Source organism: Mustela nigripes, chromosome 3 (assembly GCF_022355385.1).
Source record: "Mustela nigripes isolate SB6536 chromosome 3, MUSNIG.SB6536, whole genome shotgun sequence".
Classification (NCBI taxonomy): Eukaryota; Metazoa; Chordata; class Mammalia; order Carnivora; family Mustelidae; genus Mustela; species Mustela nigripes.
In genome coordinates this window covers 71,481,850-71,507,035 of record NC_081559.1, presented here as the reverse complement: position 1 = coordinate 71,507,035, position 25,186 = coordinate 71,481,850, and the positions used below count along the sequence as shown (strand labels likewise).

At 42.5% G+C, this 25,186-nt stretch overlaps 1 pseudogene; it reads left to right on the top strand.

The window, feature by feature from the left end:
- The window catches only part of LOC132014484 (tissue alpha-L-fucosidase-like), a 46,193-nt pseudogene extending 40,093 nt beyond the window's left edge, over positions 1-6,100 (top strand).
- Positions 6,101-25,186: the final 19,086 nt, after the last annotated feature.

Genomic DNA, 25,186 nt, shown 5'->3' with positions numbered 1-25,186 from the left:
GGTAGATACGCTCAGCAAACATGCACTGACTAAATCAGTCTATGCACACAGGTCAGTAGACTGGGCATTTGGTGTTTGAAATAGGAGAGTTAATGGAGTCATCGAAATAGAACTCAGAGTTGAGGACAGTAAGGTGAGAGGAAGGTTGGTGAGAAAACAGAAGTCTTTTGCAAGATATTATAAAAATATCATATGCATGTATAGGGTTTTTATTTATGGAGGTTGATCTCATATCCTGCTGGCTTATGTCTTCCTATTTCTCTTCTGTCAATAGCCTAAAGAAATGCTCTTTCTTATCATTCTCCTATCCAGCACTGTAAAATCAACCATATTCAGCAAGGTCCCTGCTGATCTCAAAGCCTTAGAAATCTCAGATTTGTTGAGGTAATAGGATTGGCATTGAAGTACTTCTGTAGTCCGGTTTCACTTCTGCTCCGCCCAAAATTCCTCCTGGTGCATTCTGACATACCAGCTGTTTTCTCAATCTTCTTTGTCTTCGGGTCATTTTGGAATTATCTCGAAGTCAATACAAGTCTTATTTCATTTTCATCTCATTTTTCCTCTTTTTTATTTTCCCTGCAAATTAACTTGCATTTTATTCATCCCCCTTAAAAAAAATTGAATGCCAGCACCCGAAGCCATTTATATTCACTCAGACCCTTCTGAAGAGATCCTTTCTGTGTCTCAGTGTCACTGATTTCCTGTGAGCACAACACCTTTTCATCTGTACCCCTTCAGGCACATGTCAGGACACTGCAGATCCTCTGGTCTCTAAGGGTCTTCAGACAGCCTTGGTAACATCCTTGTGATGACAGCCTAGGGTTGTCCTTGATTTGGCTTCCTTCCTAATAGCCAAACTTTACCCTCTTTTACTCATTTCCCCACTTTCCCTGTCTAAAGCTGTGACTGACCTCTCCGTGTATCCATCAACTACTGGGTAAGTTGCCACACAGTTTTGTTACTTATTGTCACCGAGCCACCTTCTAGAATGGCGTCCGTGTGACTCCCCCATACTCACTATTCGTCTCTGATTATCCCAAAGGATTTCTGTTCTTGAGCTGAGGCTCAATGATAGAGACTCCTGCAACATCGCGTGCAGAGCGGGACCAAGCCAATTCTGTTTCTAATTTGATCTGATTCTAGGACTTCCCGCCTCTCCTCCGCGCCCACTGTGCCAGCCTCTGTGTCTTTTTCCTCCTACACGCCTTCTGATGCTTTTCTGTAGTGAGCACTACAGAGTTAACTTAACCTTGCCTACAGAGTTATTCTTGGGAAGAAGAGCTAAAAATTGTTGAGCTATTCCTGGGAGCCAGCCATTGTACTTTGCACGTTCTTTGGATTACTTCATTTGTTCTCATCACAGTCTCGTGATGAAAGTACTTCTACTTCATGCCCACTTCATAGAGCAGAGAACTGAGGTTTAAAGGGTGGAAATAACTTGCTGGGGTTCCACAGCCGGAGAACAACAGCAGTGGGAGTTCCACCTGTCCACACGTGCGGTAGCCGGCAAGTTGGGGGGCCGTGCTCTGGGAAGCCGGGGCAACCGTGTTGGGGGGCCGTGCTCTGGGAACCGACTACAGAGGCAGCGGGGTAGGACAGAGACGGTGACATCTTGCCTTCAGTCCACTACGTCCCAGACAGCCTCCCTGGCAGGGTGCCTAGTGACAGCTACCATAGAAACGACCTTTCTCCACACATGTTCAGGCTACTTCCATCTGGTTGGGAGACAGGGGTAGCTCCCTGCAACCTTGGCTAATTCTGGACAGAGCCCTTCTTTTTTGTTTTATTTTATTTTTTAAGACAGTGAAAGAATGAGGCTGAGCAGGGGTGGAGGGACAGAGGGAGAGGAAAAGAGAGAATCTCAAGCAGACCCCACACTTAGTGTGGAGCCCAAGGTGAGGCTCGATATCATGACCCTGAATTCAAGACCTGAGCAGAAATCAAGAGTCTGATACTTAACTGACTGAGACACCCAGGTGCCCCATGGACTGGTCCCTTCTTCAGCCAAGACTGACCTTGGAGCAGGTGACACAACAGGCATCTGGCAGCAAGCAGTCCCCATGGCCCAAGCCGCCCTTGGAGAAACAGCATTGAAAACATACACACGTCATAACAAGACCCCCTGCCAGCACACACTTCCCTCCTAGCTTCCTAGAAACGTACAACTGTCCACGTCACCCTCCAGCCTTGCCTGCAGTTTAGTGGTGCTGCTTATCAAGAACTGATGAAAAATCTGCATACAGTCCAAATTGAATCCAGATACAAATGAGATTCCCCTCAAATTCTTCCCTGTCATCTTTCCCTACTTTTTTTTAGACTGTTTTTTTAAAAAACACACTACTTTTATTTCCCCAAATGAAATCTTTGAAATCAACTGAAATATATGAGAGTGAAAATGACACGAAGTATTATTGCCATTATCTCCATCAGCTCTGCATAGGAAATCATGAGCCGCATACCCGATTGGTTTTAGTTCCAGCTCAGCTGTTACACTTCAAAATTCAGGATCTTTTCTCTCTGTAAACCTGAGTTGCCACCACCAAGCCCCCCCAGACTATCAGAAAGGTACGTGAAGAGCAAAGGTGACAAGATTCTGATATGTTTTCAGGTCTCAGTCTTGGATTTTTAAAACAACTTCCCTCTCGATGTTTTCAGAAATTCTTGACATTTATATAGAGCTTTATTTAGTTAGTTATTTTTTAAGATTTCATCTATTTATTTGACACAGCGAGAGAGAGAACACAAGCAGGGGGAGTGAGACAGCGAGAAGCAGGCCTCTTGCTGAGCAGGGAGCCTGACTCGGGGCTCCATCCCAGGACCCTGGGATCATGACCCCAGCCAAAGGCAGATGCGTAATGACTGAGCCACCCAGGCGCCCCTGTATAGAGCTCCCCCTCCTCACCACCAACTTGGTATTATCAGCGGCTTGGTCGACCTTAATAGGATTTGGTACCTTAAATGCTATCACCTGGGGACTGAGCACCACTGCCCTTGTGTTTTCAAGGAATTATTCTCTCATGACCTCTCATCTGAAGCCCAGTTCTGAAGCACAGCGCCATGCGCTTAGAGGGCGACAGGGTAGAGGTAGTTAAGCTTTGATGGTGGAGGCAGAAGACATGACCAGGAAAGAGCACGTCTAGGCATTTGGGGTTGGCGTGGGGACAGAGTGGATGGAAGGACGCAGCCAGTATGAGGAAAGAAGGTGGACTGGAGCCGTGAGGTGCATCTCCCTGATGAGGCCCTCAGGATTAGCCTTTTCCCAGAGCTCTGGGTCCTTCCTCTCCTCACCTGGGCTGGGCCAACTGAGCTTCTCCTTTTGATTCTCTTTCTTGCCTTAGTAGTCATTCCTGGCTTCTCACTCCTGCTCTGGTTGTCCTGAGTCTCTCCTGCTCTCTCCCTTTCTGCCCAACTTCAGCTTTCACCGTGCAAATGGGACCCGTTCGTAGGGGCTGCTGGTTCCAGGGCCCCGAGCATTACTGGCTTGATTGTATTCCTATTCTGTTAAGGAAGAAACAGAGGTTGTGTGCCTTTAGTGGGCCGAGCTTGGAATCTGACTCTTGGACTGTGAACTTGTGTGCATTTACTCTACATCTGAACGATGCAGTCAGGGGACCGTGTCACCGAGTTGCCCTTTACCATCGAGAGCCTGTGCTCTTGTGCTACAGGGGGTTTACATGCAAGCTAGCCCTGCGACCCTGATGTGGACACACGGCTGTGTGGAGCGAAGGGGAGGGAGAGGAAGGTAGGCTCTGTACAGGCAGCCACCTGGTTCCTCGTGGGCCCCGCCCCGTGCTCAGAGGAATGGACAAATGAATGAACCAGGGAACGAGTGAGAATGGCTGAGTGGATGAAGGAGTGAGTGGTCGAAGAATGCTGTCTGGAAACAAAGGACTGGAAGGTGGAAGCAAAGGATCTTGTGTCTGAAAACCATGCCCCAGCTCCCTGCAGCTGCCGCTGCATCTCCAGGCCACCCCGGGGGAGGCCACACTGCGGATGGCAGCTCTTGACCCTCGGACATGGTGCAGAAGCTAGAGACCCCATAAACAGGCTGCACTGCTCTGTGGCTTAAGATAAATATTCATACTTAGTACTGGTTCTAGGGTATGAATTTTTAGACTATAATTCTTTAAAATTTATTATAGTTTTAAACTTAATTGGGTGAAAATATTTATTGGTGGGGGAGGGGATGCAATTACCCAATTATGAAAGCCAGAATGAATCCTAGGAGGGACACTAAAACTATCTTTAAGTACTGAGAGGATTTTATTACAGCAACTCTTAAAACAATAATGAATGTTACGTGCTCCTCAGTCTTTTTTTTTTTTTTTTTTAACAATAGAAAAGGAACACACAATATTCAAACAGAAAGCATTTTGCGTTTGTGGAGGAAGAAAGGAGAAGGGGCTCCATGCCAACAAATTCTCCTTGCAAACCCTCACCACCTCTGATCGCTTTTTCTTTGAACATTAAGAAAAAGGGTGGGGGGGGCAGGGAGGGAAACTCTAGCGAGGTTACAGACAATGAAATGGAGATGTGGGAACTAGTATTAAAAATATGTTGGCATTTTCCCAAACAGGGAGTGCTGACAAGTATAATCCTATTACCAAAGTCACATCAGCAATGGGGTAAATGAAATCAAAACCTCATCTCGTCCCACCAGAGCGGCTATTCGTCCACAAAATTCTCATTGCGTGGTTTGTGTCTGTCCCCCTCCCCCAAATTGTACATAGTAGAAAACCGTGTTAAGGAGGCTTTTAAAACACATCATTGAGATTACAGCACCTTTTAAAATAAACAGCACTGAATACCAACACAGGTAAAATGTCATTGTGAGATGGGGATCGGATATTCAACGGTGTGCTTTATGGCTTTCCAGTGTGTGATAAAATCTGTTCACCAGATGTACTATTTGTCTCCTGTGTAGCATACTTGAGCATCCTGTAGGCCTGAGGCCCATTTATTTCATGTAATTGCCTTTCCTGTGCACACCTTAGGGCACCCTAATTCTCCATTTTATTTCAGGCACTGTACAGGGTACCATCTGCTAGTTGAAAACTCATCCCGTTTTATTGCACCACCACAGCGGCTGCATTCAGTGGTAGCACAGGCTCTCGGTGCAGACAGACTTCTTACTACCAGCTATTTATTTTTGCCCGAAATAAAGTAGACTTGAGCTATCAACATGCAGGATTCACACGTAGATCATCGCTGGTCCATACGAGCTTGACAGAGGTTCCTGGGCAACCTGCAGACTCGAGGCTGTTTCGAAATTGCTGGGCGCACAGCTGTTAACTTGTAGAACTGGGATTCTAAATTCTTCGCCTACTTCTGCACGTAATGATATCTTTTTAGTATCTCATTTGTATTATTTCAGTTCAGATGAGCACCAAAATAAATGTATTCCATCACATCTGGAAAAGTACCGGAGAGAAATCGCTTCATACACAAAGCTGCACACCTCATTACGAGGTTCGTCACTCATTTCAAACCCAGCCTTACCTCTGTCCCTCATCAACAGCGGCTTTTGTTTCACTGTTGTTTTCATTACATTGTTAAGTCATTTTTCCAGGGAGTTTGCAAGATCTTGAAAAGGCAAGTTTGGAAATAATATACTCGGCAGAAGGAAAATAAATCTCAGAACCTCGCAGCTTCTCTGCAGCAGGTTCCCGATGAGAGCGCCTTCTCTCAACTTGTGCCCAAATTAGATGGGAAGTGACTCTGCTCTGTAGGGGGATTCATGTGTTTCCCCCACCCCTGCTGCTGCGCCCACACTGCACGAAGCCACTTTAACAAAAGGTCCCTGGTATGCAAATAACACACCCCAGCTGCACGTTTCTAAATGAGTCATTGTTCACCTGCTGGGTTCTGCCTCACCAGATACCTCTTGCTGCATGTGTTCTGCATTCCCCATCCCTCTGCCTTCCCTCCTGGTCCACCAAAGGTCTGTGGCTTCTGGAATGGCATGGAGAAGACTGCAACAGGAGGGGGCCGGAAGGGGCAGTGGGACGAGGTGGGTGATGAGTTGGTTTACCAGCCACTGCCGCCTCCTGACATGTGTTATCTCGGCGTTGCCCGGGGAGATTACCAGTCTTTGGCCTGAGATACGGAAAGACTTCCAGGGTACAGGCTGCTACCTGGCACCAGTGACCTGTGTAAACAAACAAACCAATTAGGAGATGGTGCCATGCCTACGGGCACCTCAGCCCTTCCTCCTGGTGTTGGTTGACAACAGCTCTGCCATGGTTGGGACTGGACGAATACCGATGAGGGTGGATTGGCTGCCTGGAGACCCGTGTGCGGCAGATTCTTTACATGTTTTGCATTCGTGGCAATGACAGATGTAGCTAAATGCACCTGGTTGTAGCTGTCTGCTGTGATCTAAAGCCTGCTTGAATGAAAAGAATAACTCCCTCTGTTATTTATTGTTGGAAGCAGAGTTTACTTTGCTGTCTTTAGCCTCTGAAGAAATCAGAAATGCCAGTGTGAGAGCAAAGTGATGAGTTCTAGGCAACAGAGCAAAGAGTCATTGGTTGGTGTCTTATAAATCAGTAAAAGAGGACCAGTGACCAAATAGATTCATATTTATTTTCCTGGAGTTTCCCCCTTCTTTGACTCTCAGGCAATCTCCTTCTATAAAAATGTTAATGCTGGTCTGAATATGAAGGGTAATTTTTTTCCCCCACAGCTCTGTCAAACATATCTTCCCAATAATTAAATGTGCATCCTTGGGCTCTAAGAGCAGTCTTGTTGAACAAAGCAACCGCAAATCCAACTAACCTTTGAAGAATGAGGGTGTCAAAGTATAAGCAGATGTTTTAATTTGCACAATGCTGGGATTTTTTGGATGCCAAATGTTCCTAAAATAGTTATTGTATCTAGACAGAAGAAGAAAGATACACTCGGAAATAACCTGCAAGCCTCTTTGTCACAGCGACAGTTTCTTGTTTAGCAGAAGTGATTTTGGAAGCGTTGTTAGGAAAGCTATATGTTAATCAGCATCTAACGAGAGAGTATCGTAACTCTGGGATTATTATACACGAGGAGGGTAAAAGAGGAGAGCGTGGCAACATTTTCAAGTACACGACCCCACACAGTAAGTTCAATGCAGGGTAAGATAAAAACATTCATGCTATCCCTTGCATTTGCATTAAAAGTTTCTCAAGTGATTTAGGGGATGTGTGTGTGTGTGTGTTTTGTTTTTTTGTTTTTTAAAGGAGGATACATACTTTAGCCGTGAAATTAGAGCATCGTGTTGTCTAACCAGCTGAACTTTCATGGCTTTGGGGTAATGTTAGCACACGTTTTTCACAAGTGGATGTATGTGAGAAAGATTTATATTAGACATAAGGAAAAATGTCCTTATGTCTAATAAGGAAGAGTTGTGAGAAGTCCAAATAGTTTACCCAAAAAGGCTGTGGAATTTACCTCCTGGAGACTTTTCTCAGCAGACAGAAGACCCATATGTTTGAGTTTATTTAGGAGTAGTTTGAAATGAATAAGAGTTTCCCAGTCTTCCTCATTCTGTCACATGCCTGGGAAACAAGCTGGTAGACCAGCTGCCCTCCACATAGCCAGGCCTCTGTCCTGCCCACCTCTGACTCCATCTTCTCTCAAGTCCCAGTCCCCACCTCCCAGAAACCGCTGACTGAAAAGGTTAAGCCAAGACGCACTCCTGCCTTGCTGGTGTGAGGCTGGGGTAGGGGAGAGTGTAAATTGGGCCACTTCCTATGGTGGACAATGTTTCAAAATCTACCAAAATTAAAAGGATGCATTCCCAGTGTCCCTGTGATTACATTTCCGGGACTTGATCTTACACATCTATTTACACGTTTCGAAATGAAGTATGAATTACTGACTTATTGCAGCAACGTTTGTAATAGCAAATAATTGGAAACAACTTAAATATCCATCAAAAGAAGACTGATTAAATGAGTTAAGGCACATAGCTATTACAAGAAAGAGGCAGCTCTATATCCCTGTAAAAAGGGATTTCTAAGATACTAAAGAATGAAAAAAAAGGTGCAGAAGATCATGTATAATATGCCAGTGCTTGTTTTAACAGGTAGAAATTATGCTTCCCATTGCATAAAAAGTAACCGGTGAATGATTAGACCTTTTGAATTTGCATGTAATACCGATTAAAATTAAATAGTGTAAGTGACTAGGGTAATAAAACTTTTTTGTCCAGACCACAATCCCCCAAATAAAGTAGGGGATTGATTCAGTCTTATGTCCAGTTCTCTCTTGGTCCTTGTCAAGGAGCCACTAGTCTAGGTTGGCCGACCTGTGGTGGGGCTGGGACGGTTTGACGCCGGTTTCCTCTTCTCCTTCCTCTAGCTGTAAATTGAGAGAGAGAGAGAGGGGAAGAAGGAGATACATCCTGGTGAATGAGTATTGGAGAACGCATCCTTGTTTCCCAGTTTGGTCATGACATAAATGTGAATTGTGTGGAACTGCCTGGGGTTGCACAGAGAATGAACTTCTGCTGAGGATTACGTGAAACAATAAGAGGGGCTAGCGGCCAAAAGATGACCAAGCTCCACAGAGGAAAGGCAAGCCCATTCCCTGGCCCCACTGGGCACAAGGTGAGTGTTCAGCCAACCATTAGGGAGGGTTCCCCTCAGTATAGCCTAGGTGATGAGGCAACTCAGTGACGTTAATCTAGGAAAGTCTCATCTAGAACTCTCTGGAAATCATTTAAAAGCACAGTTGTGGAATCACTTAAAGTATCAAACATCTGTATTTAATACTGTTGTTGGAGGTAGCAGTTGAGACACGGGACCTAACAGACGTGGGTCTCCCTCTGAGAGACCCTGGCAAGTGCCTACACTCTCTAGACTGTCTCATGATGAGGAATGTGTGTCTATGTCATTGAATTATTATGAGGTTTTGTTTTAATTTAATCAAGACTCTATCACACTACCGAACACAGAGATGGCCTCCAAGAAACAGTGGCCAGGGGTATTCTCTGCTAAAATATTTGCCATCCCAGACATTTGGATTCTATTCCAGAAGGCTCTTCACTAACTAGGAAGGAGGGGCCTTTCTTCCCATTACTGATACAAGGCAGGTAAATTAGAGATATTTTTCAACTTAATTTACAAAGTCAAGACATCAGCTCACAAAAGGCCAGAATCACCAGAAAGGCAAATGTTTAGCCGTTAGATATTATATTCCCCTAACTAAAAATACCCTACTTAAAAAGAGAGGAGAGTTCAGTTCCAGGCTCCTACTCCTGAGATTTTTATTTAAAGAAGACCCTATCTTTACTCGCAGCTGAGAGGCTGAAGATTAAAAATTAGCCACTGTATACTAGCTGAGCAGTAACAATTTTTCATAAAGGTTTTTACTACACATTTGGGATTATAATTTCAATATTATGCAAATGCATTTTATGGATCTGTAATACAGAATGTGTACTGGCATTAATGTGCATTAGCAGGCGAGCACAAAAAGGCTCCAAATGAGCCATTTTGGTGTCTGCTTTCAACATGTATTATGAATAATAAGTAAAATGTTCTGGTTTAGAACAAATAATATAAAATCTGAATTCCTCTTGGTGTACATTAGTGAGGCAGCCCTATGCAACTCCCAAGGAATTCTTCCATTGAACACAATTAAAAACCGGCTTTTAATCGATATATTTCTGCTTATGGCTTCTCTTTTTGAATGGGATGAGAGTAAAATAAATCCTTTTAATATGAAAAGGGGGTAGTTTCCTTCTGTTGATCAAAATCAGGCATTGACCACGTGAGTGAGTTAGAAAGGGCATGATCCCTTATATGGCAAGATGGTGGCCCAGGTTCCTTCTATTTTTAGAGGATCTGAGTATTAAAAATTGAAGAGGAATCTAAGCAGGGTTATAGAACATTATTTTCAATTAATGAAATTAACAAATTTAATGCCTTTAACATGAGGTATTTCAGACAAGACAATTGTGTTTTCCAAAGATACTGAAGGGATGTGCAAATAAGATTTCTTCACAGTGTGCTCCAGTCTCCAGTATAGGGACCCAGCTTGAAATTTGTCTGATGTGGGTTTTTTTTCCAACTCTATCAGTGTGTCTTCTTGGTTAGATTGGAAAAAATGCTCAAAAATTCATCTGAGGCTCTTCCTGAATGCAGAGGCCTGAGCCAGACTACTCTCTTAAAGTCTAAAAAAAGTCTTTCCTTTTTTTAATTTTAATTTTTTTAAAAGATTTTATTTATTTGAGAGAGAGAGAGCATGACGGGGGAGAGGTCAGAGGGAGAAGCAAACTCCCTGCCCAGCAGGGTGCCCGATGCTGGACTTGATCCCAGAACTCCAGGATCATGACCTGAGCCTAAGGCAGCAGTTCAACAGAGCCACCCAGGCACCCCCCCCCTTTTTTTAAAAATATTTCTACATTCTGATTTTGCTTGATAGCAAAGAAAGCTAGACCAAGGAATGTCACAAGTACTGAGACTTGTGGCTGATTATTTATAAGAAAAGTGAAATTTCTCCTTTCGTTGGTATACTTAGGATCTTGGGATCTGTCATCTTATTTCTTGCATGTGTGTTTAATGCCCCATTTTTTTGCAGTTCCAGAGGAGGGCATGGTCGCACTCACCGGTGATCATGGGCTGGACATTCAATTGAGTCAATAAAAAAAAAATCTTCCCTCTCAAACAGGTATCCTTAATGTATTTTAGAATGCTACATGTTCCATGATTTATCTTCCAAGTGATAACAAAACTAACCATCTTTTTGGAGTTCTTACTGGGTTAAGTGTTTTGTATGCGTTATCTTAATTGACCCGCAAAGCAATCTCCCGAAGTAGGGTTTGTAATCCCCATGACATGGCTGAAGAATCTGAAAGGCTAAGTAATTTGTATGAAATCGCACAGCTGTCCAGGTCTGTCTAATTTTACAATTCAAATTCTTAACTGTGACATACCCTGGGGTCCATTATGAATATGGTGGGCAGTAGTCTTGGCTTCATTTATCATGTAAGTTATAGCAATGCCGTTTGGTCCTTCACTCTGACACAGCCAGTGCCATTAATACTGACGTCTGAACCAATTTCAACCAGTGATTACATCACTATTGTCTACACTGCTGCAGTTGGTTACTGCTTTCCATTTTCCCCAGACCTTTTTCCATTCTAGATGGAGGTCCATGGAAGAAAAGATGGATAGAGCCAACAGTCTATACAAAAACACAATAACTATGTGCTGGACAAATAAATCAGATTTTTTTGAATTCTCCAATTCAAATTCAACTGAAAAGTCTCTAAGTACCTGTAAAGCATAAGCTGTGGTTTCTGTCCTTGAGTTCTTACCATTTCAAAAAGACCCGAATTTAAGCCTACTAGTACTGAGGCCTTCCCAAGTATTAATTCCCAATCAACATTGACAGTAATGGGTATATTGTGTCCTCATTTGGAAATAAGCTTTGGCCACATTCAGCTAAGGCTTCTACTCTATGAGGCCTTCCCAACAGGTGCCACAGAAGATGCTGAAGAGTAAGAGCTAAGGTGTAGCTCTTTTGAAGTGACAGTCCCAGCACCATTGCTGAGTCGTCTCTGTGCCTTTGAGCCTTGGCACAATCTCCCTCGATCCTCACAGCATTAAAGTAAATAGTACTGTCTTCATTTTTACCAGTGAGTACAACTTCACTTTATGGATCAACCCATGGGTATTAAACGGGGGTTTCATTTATTCCACATACATGGACCGAGGGTTTAGTTTGTGGCCCAGTCCAGCAAAGAAGACAAGGCATGTCCTCCAGGAGCTTCTGGTCCTGGATGCTGCTTAAGGAACCACGGCTCCCAGCTGGGTGTGGAGGCGCCTTGAGTGGGGCAGCCGACCCACTCAGGGCTCAGCAGAGCCTTCCCAGGGATGTTGCCTGAACCCACCCTGGGAGCATCAGTGCCAGCCGAGCAGAGTGAAGAGGGCACACAAAGCAGAGGAATAGGGATGTGCAAAGGTGAGAGAGATAAGCACGTGGTCTGTTCCAAGGACTACAAGTCCCCTGGAGCGTCTGGTTCATGGACAGGGTGAAAGGCTGAGAGAAAGAGCGGGGCAGAAGGGAATCGGGGGTGAGGTTCAGAGGCCCTGAGTGCCCCTAGCCCAAGCGTTCGTGCTTTATCTTGACCATTTAGGGAATGAACTTCAGCAGCAGAGAAGCAGGGCAAGCACATGGTTTAGAAGGATGTGGAGAACAGTCTGGAGGAGTGAGTCTGGCAGCAGGGGCAGGAGGGGAAACTAAGTCAGCGGGCCTGCCAGAGAAGAGAAGGCCGTTTTGTGTATGATCGGGAAGGACACACAAATATTTTATTAGGATTCTTAGAGCAACCCCCCCACCCCAATCCGTGTTCTCTCATCGTGAATTTGTGAGAGCCACCCGGACTGAAGGATTAAAGGCATCTTTACTTCGAATGTCCTTGTGTTCAGATATCCCAGCTCACTTCTCGGAGATTTAATTAGAGCTGCCTTGAGGCACTTTTTATCTTAACAATCTCTCTGCGGGCCAAAGTAACAGAATAACAGGAATCAATATAAAACAACCTAAGAGGAATATCGCAGAAAGAAAGAAATATGATTTTTGCTGATACACATTTTTTATTTTGAAAAATCATGACGATCTCCATTAGGAAATCATTCTTCCCTGGCAATGTGTTTGTTGCATGCTCAACAAATAGAAGGTAAATATGCTAAAATTGGTGTCTTTTTCATGGAAACCACATAACTGTAAAGCTCTTTGTTTCCACCCAACTGCTGAAAACATTTGTGTAGGCAATTTCAGTAAACATTTGGAGAATTGGAAGTACTCTTTCCTACACATATGGTTCTTTATGAAGAGGTAATTTTTATCTATGTTCTACTCAATTGAATATTTATAAGTCTGTTTGGCCTCAAAGGTACCTGGTCTCCCCCCTTCCCCCGCCCCCAAAATACAACTGACCTGTAAAGCTAAAGTGAGATTTATCAGTTACCCTTTAAAAACTCAGCGAGTTATTCTCGTTTTCTCCCTACAAATTTATTCCCAGTACAATCCTAAATTTGTCTAATTTGCTGCGTTATCACAATTAGTCAATTCTCCCTTAGTTACACAAATAATAGCCTTCTAAGTTTGAGGCTGTAAATCATTCATCCATTAAAAATGCCATTTCCTCGTACCGCACAATTCGATTCATTTAGAAGAGAAAAACCATGGCACGGAACAGAATTATGCAATGTCATGGACACATTAACATTTGGATCAAAATTTTACATTGTGTCAGCCAGTAAACAGTATAAATGGTTCCGATTTGCAATAAATAATTGTCTATTAATACCCTGGCATGCTGTAGCAAATTACAGTCTCACTCCAGTGAGCACAGCTGTAGGTAGGCGCCAGGGCCGAGGGAGACAAGTGCCACAATTGGTTTGAGTGGAAAGAGCCCGTCATGCAGGGAGGCAGAGCAGCTCCCTTTGCCGGCGATGGGAAACACGGCTGTGGATTAAATGCCTGCGTTTGGAAATGCGGGAGGAGACCCAGTGGGCCCTTAGTGCAGCTGGGACAGGAGATGCCAGAACACAGCCCTGAGCTATAAAACCTGTAGGAAGCATACCTACTGAACCCACTGAGGGCAACTTTCCCATTGGCTGAATGTGAGAGGGATGGTGGCATATTTTATTAACCAGAAAACTGCTCCCGTGTATAGGACCAACCTTGGCAGGGAAATTGGCTCACGGTTGTAGCAGCCACAACACAATCAGGTGTTGATTATGGAGCCACTGAGGGACTGCCAGGAAGTCAGACTCTGCCCAGAGTCTGCCTTATTAGTATAGGTAGCACTTGGACCCACCTTCCTTCTCTCCTTCCAGAATCTTCCTGAGTAGCCGATTGAAAACCCTAAAATTAATACCGTGTTCGCTGTTGGCTTAAGGCTTTTTAAAAATGCAAACAAGGGGTCTGGAAGAGCTGGTAAATAGATATATTAACATTCATTAGCATCTTAGCATGCTACAGGTTAAGAGTGTAGCCAAAATTAGGACACTGAATAGGATGAGGGGGAACTTAGGACAGGTAACCTTTAATAAGGGTGAGGGGAGAATGCAGTGTGGCCCAGAGGACAATATGGAGGCACTGGGCACTGCAGGGTGCAGGGGGCACTCAGGGAGTTAGGGAATGAGTCTCAAGAGTGACTAGCATTTGCCTAGTTTATTCGTGAGGGCAAGTGTTGCTATTATCACTCCCATTTCCCAGATGAGAAAACTGAGGCCTGGAGATGTTAAGGAACCCACTCATCAAGTTCTCCCAGCCAGTGACAATTTACACTGGTGAATCAGGTATCCCTAAAAGCTCATTTATCTTAGTTCATAATTTAGCCCAAGGTTCTCCAGGAATCATAAAGCTTACTTATGTTAAGGTTATCTGGTTCAGTCAATTGAAATTGTGAGCCTTAGCAAATACCAAAGTTTTATGGAATTCTCAACAATAAAGATTCTAGACTCAAAGCCTTACTTTATTCCTTTATTCCTCCTACCATATCACTTAGCTCATGAAGAAAAAATCAATTTGCCTCCAGATTTAGCATTCATTTACTATATACATTTAAAATACATATAAGTTAAGGCAGCCTTATAAATCATATTTTAACAAAAGTATTGATATCTGAAAAAGCTGGTTGTCTAGAGGAATATAATTTTTCTTGCTTGAATTGGATAATATTTTCATCAAAATTGTAAGAAAAATTTATCGAGCACCTTTTAAGTATAGGGCATTGCCCTGGATTTTAGATGATTGCTTAATTTTGCTTTTCATGTCTGCTGAAAGCCAAGTTTAATTTGGCGCTATTTCTCAAGAAGGGGGAGCAGCTGTGACTGATTTATTTGAATACTCCAGAACATTTGAAAATCGTTTTTCTAATTCACCAGAGAATTATTAAAGCCTTGTGGTTGTATATTCTCTTGAGCAGTATTAGTTTCTCCCTCATGTTTGGACAAATGCTGTGGTCTCATAACTGTGTCTTTGCCAACAAGAGCTACTTTTTCTTGCACACTACTAGACTAATCCTCACAACAGTCATTTTAATGGCATCATTCTCCTACTCAAAACCTCTCAGTGGTTCTTCACTTTCTTACAGACAAACTCCCCAGCTTGCATGCAAGGCCTCCACCATCCAGGTACTGTCCACCACTCAGTGCATATTTCCCATTGGCTCCTTACTTTTTCCTCTGGGCCTGGCATTTTCTCTGACCCCGGTTGCTGCACCCTCCACCCTCCACACTTCCCACCCCTCCGCCATCTCCTCAGCCTGCTTGTCTCTGTCATTCTCTCCGCAACTCCTCCCACACGCCGCCTACTTCATCTGTGACAGACGTCTTTCTTTATCTTAGCTCCTTTCCTCTCTAGAATCCACAGTTCGACACTTGTCACAGAATGATAAAAAGTTAAAACTGGCAGAGAGTAGGGCCATTTGTTTTATATAGCTTCTCTCAGGCTTTATGTAGCGAAATTGTACTGGATTAAGTGTGACAAGACCCGAGGCTGCCATTTTGTCAAGAAGCAACCTTGGGCCAGCCACGTGAGCCCTTTGAGAGTCAGTTACCATATCTGAAAATAGAGCCTACCTGCTCCACAAATTAGACTTGAACATCAAATGTGATAATGTGTAAGGAAATAATTAATAAATTCTAAAGTACTAGTATTGTTCTTGTTTTTCAGATGTCTCCATAGACAGTGCTGTTCTCCTGTCTTCTCTGCCCATCCACCCAGTGCTAAAGAACACTGTATTGGGGACTTAGAAATGTTCCAATGATGATGTCCTACAATTCAAGGATATATCTCCCTGTATTTAGGAGAGACAGATCGTTTATTTTATTTACTTCCGATGGCTCTTTGAGTTGTGGACATTTCAGGCACCTACTTCTGCCATATTGCAATTGGCAAGATCTCTGGGATCCTCAGCTTCTACCCAATGCATAGAGGCATGACCTAAATCTTTAGCTGTCTATCTCCCACAGGTAGTGGTCCACAAATCTTTGTGGGCAAAATGAATAAATATTCAGTCCTTATCTCTCAATGAGGGTGTGATAACTTTTCGTTACTGATGCTTACACTTCCAAATTGGCTCATTGATTTCAATCACAGTCCTCAAATATACCTTTATTTAGTGCTACTTGCTCCACACATCTAAGTGCTTGCGTAGGTACGGAAGCCTCAGACTGTTAATATTTTTCAAATTTACTTGCCGCATGTATGCGTTAGACAAACTTAACAAGATGATCTGCCTGATAAAAAGGCCCACTGGTCCTCAAAATGTCCTCATCTTTTAGTGTTGAAACAACAATAATGATTTGCTTCATTTGTGCACTACACACCAATGACATGAGCTAATTGCATACCTACTATGAAATAATGTCTGTTATTACATGGGTAACTACACATGAACTCCATTGGAAACACCGGTAATTACACAGTATGTTACGTTCCCGCACCTGTGTTATCTTCTGATCGCCATATCATTAATTCAAGCGACCTCTATAAATCTGTTTCCCACCATCATTTTCTCATTCTGGGCTCCTTTATAGCCCTTTCTAGAGTGTTAGGAAAACAATCAATTAATCAATTAAGCTACACAATTAAAACTATTTATAAAAAAGATGATCCAAAGTACAGCTTTTGTTTTTCTTCACTTCCGCTCTGTGCAACACATACAAACAACTCTAGAGCTACATTCTATTTCCTTTTGTATGAAAATCAAACCATTTTCCCTTTGGAGAGAGTTGCAGTATGTTTTGATTAAAAAAAAAAAAAAATTCTGAAGACCTCTCTGGTTCACAAACAGAATCACTGCTTCAAAGGGTCTAAGTTCACCCTGGAAAATGCCAGCCAGGTTTTCACAACGGGAACACAGTTAACAAAGGAAGGTTCCCTTTTGCAACTAAACCCTGAGCTGACTCCCCTTCCAGTTTGCATCTGGTTGCACCAAACCTGCTTCCTCTGCCCTCCGCCTGGTCCTGACCATCCCCTGTCCCTGCAAGGCCCCCTTCAACTGCAGAGCAACTGAGGCCCAGGGGATTCAATCCCCAAGCCATATTCTTAGTTAATGGCAGGGCTACAAAACAGAAAATAACAGCAGGAACCTGAAACCAGTGCTTTTATTGGACTAACTAACGATATAAATAAAATGGTCCCTGATTGAGCTTCAGAGCATCACTGTCTCTTTATCAGGCCATAGAAACAGATCCAGGAGGGCGATAAATACGGCACATAACAGAGTGGAATTAAATGATTAGGCCTGAATTAACACCCTGTTTCTGAGCCTCACTTAGTGTTCCATGGCCCCAATGAAACACTGCAATTCACAGACGCTCAAGGCCCATTTAATTTTTATTTCGAGCTAGTTCAGAAGCAGGGATTACCTGTAACTCCCCCCTGTTCCATTGTATAACTCTTGAAGGCACAGCGCTGATCCTGTCTAGATAGCTGTGAGGGAAATAGACTGTGCTGTAGGAACCACAGACTAGAATCTTGCCTCCAGGAAGCCATGTTAATTAAAAGGGGCCAAATCCCTGTCTCTGTGAAAGGGACAGGGCTGTCTTTGATGGGAAAATAATGAATTAATTAAGTTGACTTGATTACCTTCCGGGTATTAGCCACAGAATTCAGCAATTGTTAGTCCAAATTTTTTTTTTAACCGTTTGAACTGTGACTTTGGCATGACATAGGTCCTCAGTCCTACCTGCAAAATAGAATCGAATATCACCTTAGAGGGTAGTGCATGGTGGTTCCTTTTCCTACTGTGCCCTAGACTGTGTGATTAGCTGAGTGAGTTCAGGTTAAACCTTGCCTGAGGGAGATTCATTCTGTTCTACGCATTTCCATTTCCATAGTGGTTGTCCAGCAAGAAATCTAAGGATGACATTAGAAGACATGGCAATGCCAGTGGAACACTCGGAAGTTTCAGATGAAATATGCAGCAAAAATTCACTTTGTGTGTCTGTGACCTGAACTTATGTATGAGATCAATAATGAGTTAATTTATTTGGAAGGCAAGATCCTTGAGTGTTGAGAGGTGAGGAAGCTTGCGGTTTTGAGCTATTCCTAAGTATGACTCCACATGCTGGGCTTTTTTCTCATTGGATCATCACAACATCCTACAGAGTGGGTACTATCCAAATAAGGAAACTGAAGCGCAAAGAGTAAAGATAGAAATAAAATTTATTTCATAAATAAAATACCTGCCCCAATTCACAAGAAGGTGATTAGGCTGAGATTAAGATCGGTTTCTACCTGATTTCCCAAGATAGACCTTTCTGTCAATACTGTGGTACTGCCTGCTTCAGACTCCCAGACCAACAGGAGCTTTGACATAGAAACTTCTCCAATAACCAAAGAAGCCCGACATTATGTATAAAAGGAATGAGACTGATCCAGTATAGTGTTCAAAGGGTATAAAAAGAACCAAAGGATACTGGGCCGTGTCTGAGAACACCTTTTATAAAGTCCTAGGAGATACAGACATTCAACCAGTTGATGAGCTCTCCTGTAGATGAATCTGCCTATCCAAGAGTGCTTCAGAGCACATGAGTCCTGACTAAAATACAGCAGGAAGATTCTTCCACATTCTCAAGAATATGAGGTCTGACCATACCCAAGTTTTCCCTAACCATCAGCTCAATACAGCATGAAGTTGTGTACAAGACAATTAGAAAGGGACACCTCTTAAATCAAGACTTCTCCCCTTTAATACTTTCTGACAACAAAATTACATAATCCTAACTCAAATTTATGCTTGAGTGCCTTTGATGAAATGCACACTAACATGTACGTAATTCTCTCTTAAAGCAATCTTATTTAACAGGCCTGGCCACTGAGGACTAAAATAAAACCACTTTTTTAAGGATGATCACTAGTAAGTTTACTGGTGATAGATTTACTGCAGCTTAAGAGTGATGAGTTGTGTCTATCCGTTGAATTATGTCTGGGCACTCAATAGGTAGGAAAGTGTCTAATTTCACCTTCTATACAATATCCTTGTAATTTTTAGTACCCAATAAATTAATTAAAATTCTTTTGACACTCAATTAATGTTACATGGTAATAATTACATCTATTCATTTGCAAGTGATAAATTCCCTGAAACTTTATGTTTTGAGAAAAGATCTTTGTTTACCAGAAAGAGATACTAATATGATTTCAGTAAGTTGAATTTGAATTACTTTGTTTTCATTCCTTGGCCAGTAGTTCTTAAGCAAAGGTCTAGGTTGTAACTGTTCACATGTGAGTCTCCGCTTTTGTGATTGTTCTTGGCTATGGTTTTTAAGAGTAACAACAAGGCCCTCGGTATCTTCTGCCCTAGACTTAAATATAATTCCAGGCTTCCTTTTGACCTGCACTTTTCAGTATTAATTCAAGTGAAGTGAAATCTATCTCAACTGTGTCAGCAATAAAAGATAGACTAAGTCTTTGAACTTGACTTCTGGTCTACTTGACTCCATAGCAAAATGTGGCTTCAACTATCTTGTTTGGTAGATAGGACCAACTTGAGAATTTTCTCTGCCAGTTTGCTTATTTAAGTGGTTGTGTTTGCACTTTGAAGATGTAACTTCAGTTTAAAAAATCTGCATAAAGATGGATAAAACTAGGGACAAAATAATGGACTTTACCAGAGTTTTCATTTTCAACTAGCTACAGCAACAGTGAGTATAACGTAATTAAAATTCCTTCCTTTAAAATTATAAGTATTTGAATTTATGAGTGAAGGGGTCAGCCACGGTAGAGAGAACGGCATCGCCATTTTTAAGTTGACTTTTCTGTGACTTAGTGTCTTCAGCTAATGTGAACATTGTAACACCTTTTGGGATTGTTAAGGGAATCAAAAGGCATAAAAAGTGTGACTTGTACTCTTAAAAAAACCATAAAGTGGTATGCAAGTATGAGGTATTACGCTTAATAATTCTCAGTAAAAACTGGCTGGGATTTTAGGTTTTTAATTCTTGCTGTGCCACTTTTTATTACCCATTGATTAAAACCCTGCCCCTCTGGCCTTATTTCAGACCTTGTAAACTTGGGTCTCCTCACAACATTTAATCACTCATTGCATAAAGTTTGGCTCTATGGTGCCAAACTACAAAGCCTCTTCTAGAATGATCCTGTCTGAGCACCGTGGTCTCTTCAACACCCTGCTCTTGGTATAAACCCTTTCCTTTGAGTTTGACAGTATCTTTTTCTTTGGACCAGGAATTTGCAGTGGTGAAATTGTCCAGGGACTTGCTCTGTCAGATGCTCTGTTTTCTGATTTGACATTAAAAAAGCCATCCTCTGAGGTGAACATGGAAACTCACACACCTCAGGTCAGTCTCAGCTCAGTGTCCCTCTTTATTACATGGGAATTTCATTGGTGTGACTTGAAACCCTTCTGTTTACCAGTGGCGTTTATTTACCTGTGTATTTTCCAGCTCTGTCCTCTGGTATGTCTGTTCTGGAAGAGAAGGGGCAGGGTATTACTCCTTTACCACGGTCTCCTGGGCTTACAATCCTTCCTGGAACGTAGGAGAAGCCCGACAAATTGTTGAATGATCAGAGAATTGCTATAAATAGGGAAGGTCACATTTGCTATCACTAAAGCATTTAGGTCTAAATACCATTTTTTTCCTCCCCCAACGGAAAACTTAACACTTTTCTAATCTCTCACAATAAAAATTTCGCTAGTTAGTTTCTTAGCTATATTAATTCCTTACTCGCATCACTGTTTTTCTCAGGGCCCAAGCCTGGGCTAAACATGACTGAGGTCTTCAAAAGATACATTTTTAATATAATTTTAAAATATACTCACTGGGGGGCGGTTCATAAGATTCAGCCTCAGCCACAATCTGGACTATGGGCTGCCAAGTGCTGCATAAATAAATCATCAAGTCATTTTGGCATCCTGTGGGCCAGAAGGAATATCTTCTTCAGCAAATTTAAAGAGACATGGTTCTGAAAGAAAGGGGAGCAAAGTGAGTGATTGAATACATACTCTCACATTATTCTTTTGGAGTTTGGACAAGTCCCTTGGAGTGGTGACTGTCCATTTTACCAAGGGCAGATTCTTTTTTCTTTTTTTTTTTTTTTTCCTCTTTAATTGGAACCTGCAGTGGAGTTGAAAGAATCCATTCCAATATCTACAACAAATAGCCCCCTACGTCCTTGGCAACTATTGGTACACTTGGAAAAGGAAAATGCAACCCAGTAGTCAGAAGAGCAGGTTACAAGGACAGCTTGTGACCACGTAGAGGTGGCGCAGATGAAGTCAGAAGGAGGCAAGCAAGAGAAACAAGGAGGACAGTGGAGGGTCTCGTGCATGGAGTCGACAGCAGAGGCTCACATGGATGTGCAGACTAAGCTCAGCTGTGCATCCTCTCTCTCTCTCTCTCTGTCACACGCACGCGTGCGCGCACACACACACACACACACACACACACTGTGACCAGCTGCTTCCCTGGTTGAGTTTCCCTGGCCAATCCAGTCCAGGTTGTTCGACTGCCCAGTGGCCTTCAGAAACTTGCCAGAATGAAGAACATTGAATAAAAACCAATGTGATGTATCCATTTCCTGTGGATTCAGAAGTCAGGCCTGGAATCAGAATCCTTCCCCTGAACTAAAAAAAAAAAAAAAAAAAAAAAAAAAAAAAGGAAAGGAAAGGAAAAGCAGCTCTGAGGTTTGCAGAAAGTTCTTTTATAAATAACACTGCTCGTCAAAAGATCTGCATAACAGTCAGGGCCAGTAGGGGAAAATTGCAGGGTCTTCTCAGAAGAGTTGATAAAAATATGATGCTGTTGATGTTAAGAACGTATAACCCAAGTCATCTGGAGGAACCCCTCAGGACCTGGTGTATGGTGTACCTTTGGGAGCACTCATTCAGACCCACAGATACCAGGCTAGGCCTCTTGAACACCCCCATATTTGAACACACACACACACACAGCAATCCTTCTTTTGAGAAACATCCCTTTTTTCTTGCCTTGTCTTACATGCAACAATAACCAAAAATTAAAAATTACATGCAGTTCCTTTTGTGCTTTGTATTTACTAGAATCCGGGCCAGTTTGGTGTTCATTCTTGGGAAGACATTTGCTATCTGACTGCTATCTGTATCTGTCTTAGCCGGTAGTTGATAGACCTTCCTTGGGTTATTAACCAGTTAGTTTCTCCCAGAAAAGAGGCCATTAGCTTCTAACATCACTCAGGTTGTCAGGACCTGCAGGTACCGGATCCTCTCATTCTGGTGTATCTTTAATCTCTAGATTTTTTAGCTTCAGCTGCCGTCTGGCTTCTACTTAATAACATATTTGTATCTGGCGGTGTTTTGTTTTTTTTTTTAAACAACTCAATAACCAATACAACAATGACAGAGCTGACAGATTCTGCATTCATGGATTTCCTTCCCACATCTAGACTCTGGAACTGCCAAAACCCGGAAAGGGGAAAATAGATTCCAGGCAGTTACAGGTTAAGAATCATTTGCATAAATTAGCAAGTTTTGCAAATGAATTCATCTAGTGAGAAGTAAGACACGGGACACTGCATTTTAATAATTGACATTCCACATGAAATGCAATGTTCTTGAGGAGGAAATTGAGCTCCAGGTTGCTATTAGAACCAGCGGAGCAGCACGAGTGGAAAGAAATGCCATCCCCCATTATGTGAGTTACCGCCCCTGCATAACAACGACCGTGTTCGGGTGGGCTTCTTTTAATAACGGCACTGGCGCGCGCTCCCCGAGAGGCAGAATCGTCGGCGTCTGCTCATCAGCAGTACTGAGCAGGAAATGAAAATAAAAGAGTTCTTCACATGCAGCCAGTCATTCTTATAGTCTCTTTCTAAAGTCATCTTTCATTTTCTGTTTGATTTGGCAGCCGCGCTCCCCTCCCTCTTCCTTTCCGACTTTATGAAACACTTAGGAGATTATTTAAAATATGCAGAGTGTGAGGGGAAAATTTTTAATTATCCAGTTTGGAGACTGTCTTTCAGAATGTCGGTTGTTGCCTCCTGATTTGGTTAAGAACGTGCCACGGGGCAAACACCGGTGAGGGTGCCCTATCAATGCCTCGGCTGAGGGGGTGGCCTGTCCATCAAAGTCAGGGTATCCAGAATGTGGACAGTACAAAACACTCACATATGCAGTCCCAGAGCTGGAAACAAGTCCACCCGTAACAGTGTTTCCTGGCATAATTTATAATTACCATAAAATGAGTTAAATCACTCACTCGATAGACTTTTTTCAAGTTCATGTAGAGTAAGTGTGTCATATCAATTAATTCTCAATGAACTGCAGCAGCCAATAAAATTTCTCCCAGACACTGGTAATAAGCCAAGATATTGATGGAAGGGGTATCATCATTAATATGAGTATAAGCCTCAAATCATGTACAGAGAACAGGCACATACAGTTCCTTCCGTGGAAGGGGGAACATGATTCTTGCTAGCTGTCTGTTGTTCTTTCCAATTTCTTAAGCTTTCTGTTTGTTCTGCTTTCACTTTTTACACTCATAGCCTTTTCATTTTGCCTACACAACTGAATTCCCCTAGTGTAGCTGTCTGTTTTTGCAGGTTGCCTAATCTGAAAACGAAAAAATGGAACAGATTCAGATAAAAGGGATGTATTATATTACCCATATAATTGAGACATTTTCAGTGGCTCTTCTCCATGTTCTCAACCACAGATAACTGACACAGACAAAAATGAACACAACCAGATCTTTGGTCTGTATAATTCAAATAGGCATCTTAACTGATATTCAGGAGGAATCTTTTTCTAACTAAATTAACCAGTTGATTCTGGTACGATGCAGACCAAACCCCAAAGCCCTACATTTCTTCGTCAATACTATGTGATTGTACAACAAAGGAACCAAGAGCATTGGATTCGTTGTGTTTAATGAGTTAAATGATACTTCACTGATTCACCTAGGTTTTCCTGAACAATAACACCTGTTAACCAGAAATGTTTGATTTTATAGGCGTTTTTCTTTTACCCAGGGGATATGAGTATGGTCCTCAGGTTAAATACGTTAGCTAGTGGAGAGGACAATCTTTTGTCTATGTCTCCATCTGCATGCTTATGGCGACATCAAAAAAGGAATCGTGATGAGCCTGTTGGTATGTGTAATGAGTTGCTGTGGCTCTTCTCCCAATAAAGGGTGTGTTCAGACTCCGCTTATTTATAGACCAATAAAAAGAAATTTCCACTGTTCTCTTCAGCAGGCTGAGGATAAATAGCTCTTCCGTTTCTAACATTTAATGGTCAGAGACACAAAAAACAACTGCTCTGAATATTAAGCCAACACACGTATTTTTTTTTCTCCCCCATGAAGGGGAGAGATCCTTGAATATGAAACAATGGAAGATTCAGATATAATCTTTCCCATTTTAGAACTGTTTTATTGCAACTTGTTTTCCTTAACAAAGGGACACTCTGGCTTCATTTGGTTACTGGATGGAGCGTCAGCTCACGTGCTGTAAGGATTTTCTCTGTGACCAGAGAGCTTCGGGCTCCATGGGATGGACTCCCAGTCACGAAGGCCACGGCCGCAGTGCCCACTGCCCTCTGACGAGGCAGCTACTGCCAGCTCGGGCTGCTCTTCGTGGGCACGTGTGCAGCAAATGCTTTCTCTTTTCACATTCTAGAGTGAGGAGCAGCATCAATTATCCCCAATTCTTGATTCTGTGATGAAGTAGCCATCTGGTCTGATAGCACAGTGACAATGATATAGGAGTGAACACTCCGTGCTTGGTCTACTGCACAGAAAAGGACAATAGGACATATTTTAAAATGTCAGGATCCATCAGAAACATGTTCAGGAAAGTTTGCATTTATGAAAATAGATAGTATTGAAGATACATCATGATGCAAATCTAATTAGGGCTGCTGGGCAGCTGAATTAAATTAAGAATAAATCTGAATCGTTCCAATTAAAACTGTGGGGTTTTTTTTTTTTTTTGGCTGCAAAAAAATTTGCCTTGCCATCCTTTGGGGGAAATTGTGTTACGAAGGCTGTTGACCTGCCTACTCCTCTCCTGACACGTGATGTTGACTTCAGGCTGCGCATATGATGAGTCTGGCACTTTCCAGGTAGTTCTTAGTGAAAATTGTCTTCAGCACTAAATCTGTGATAAGGGGTCTATATTCCTGGGACGGGGGGCTATTGGTGTGTGAGCATGAGGTGTATCGACAGAACAGTAAGAGGTTTAT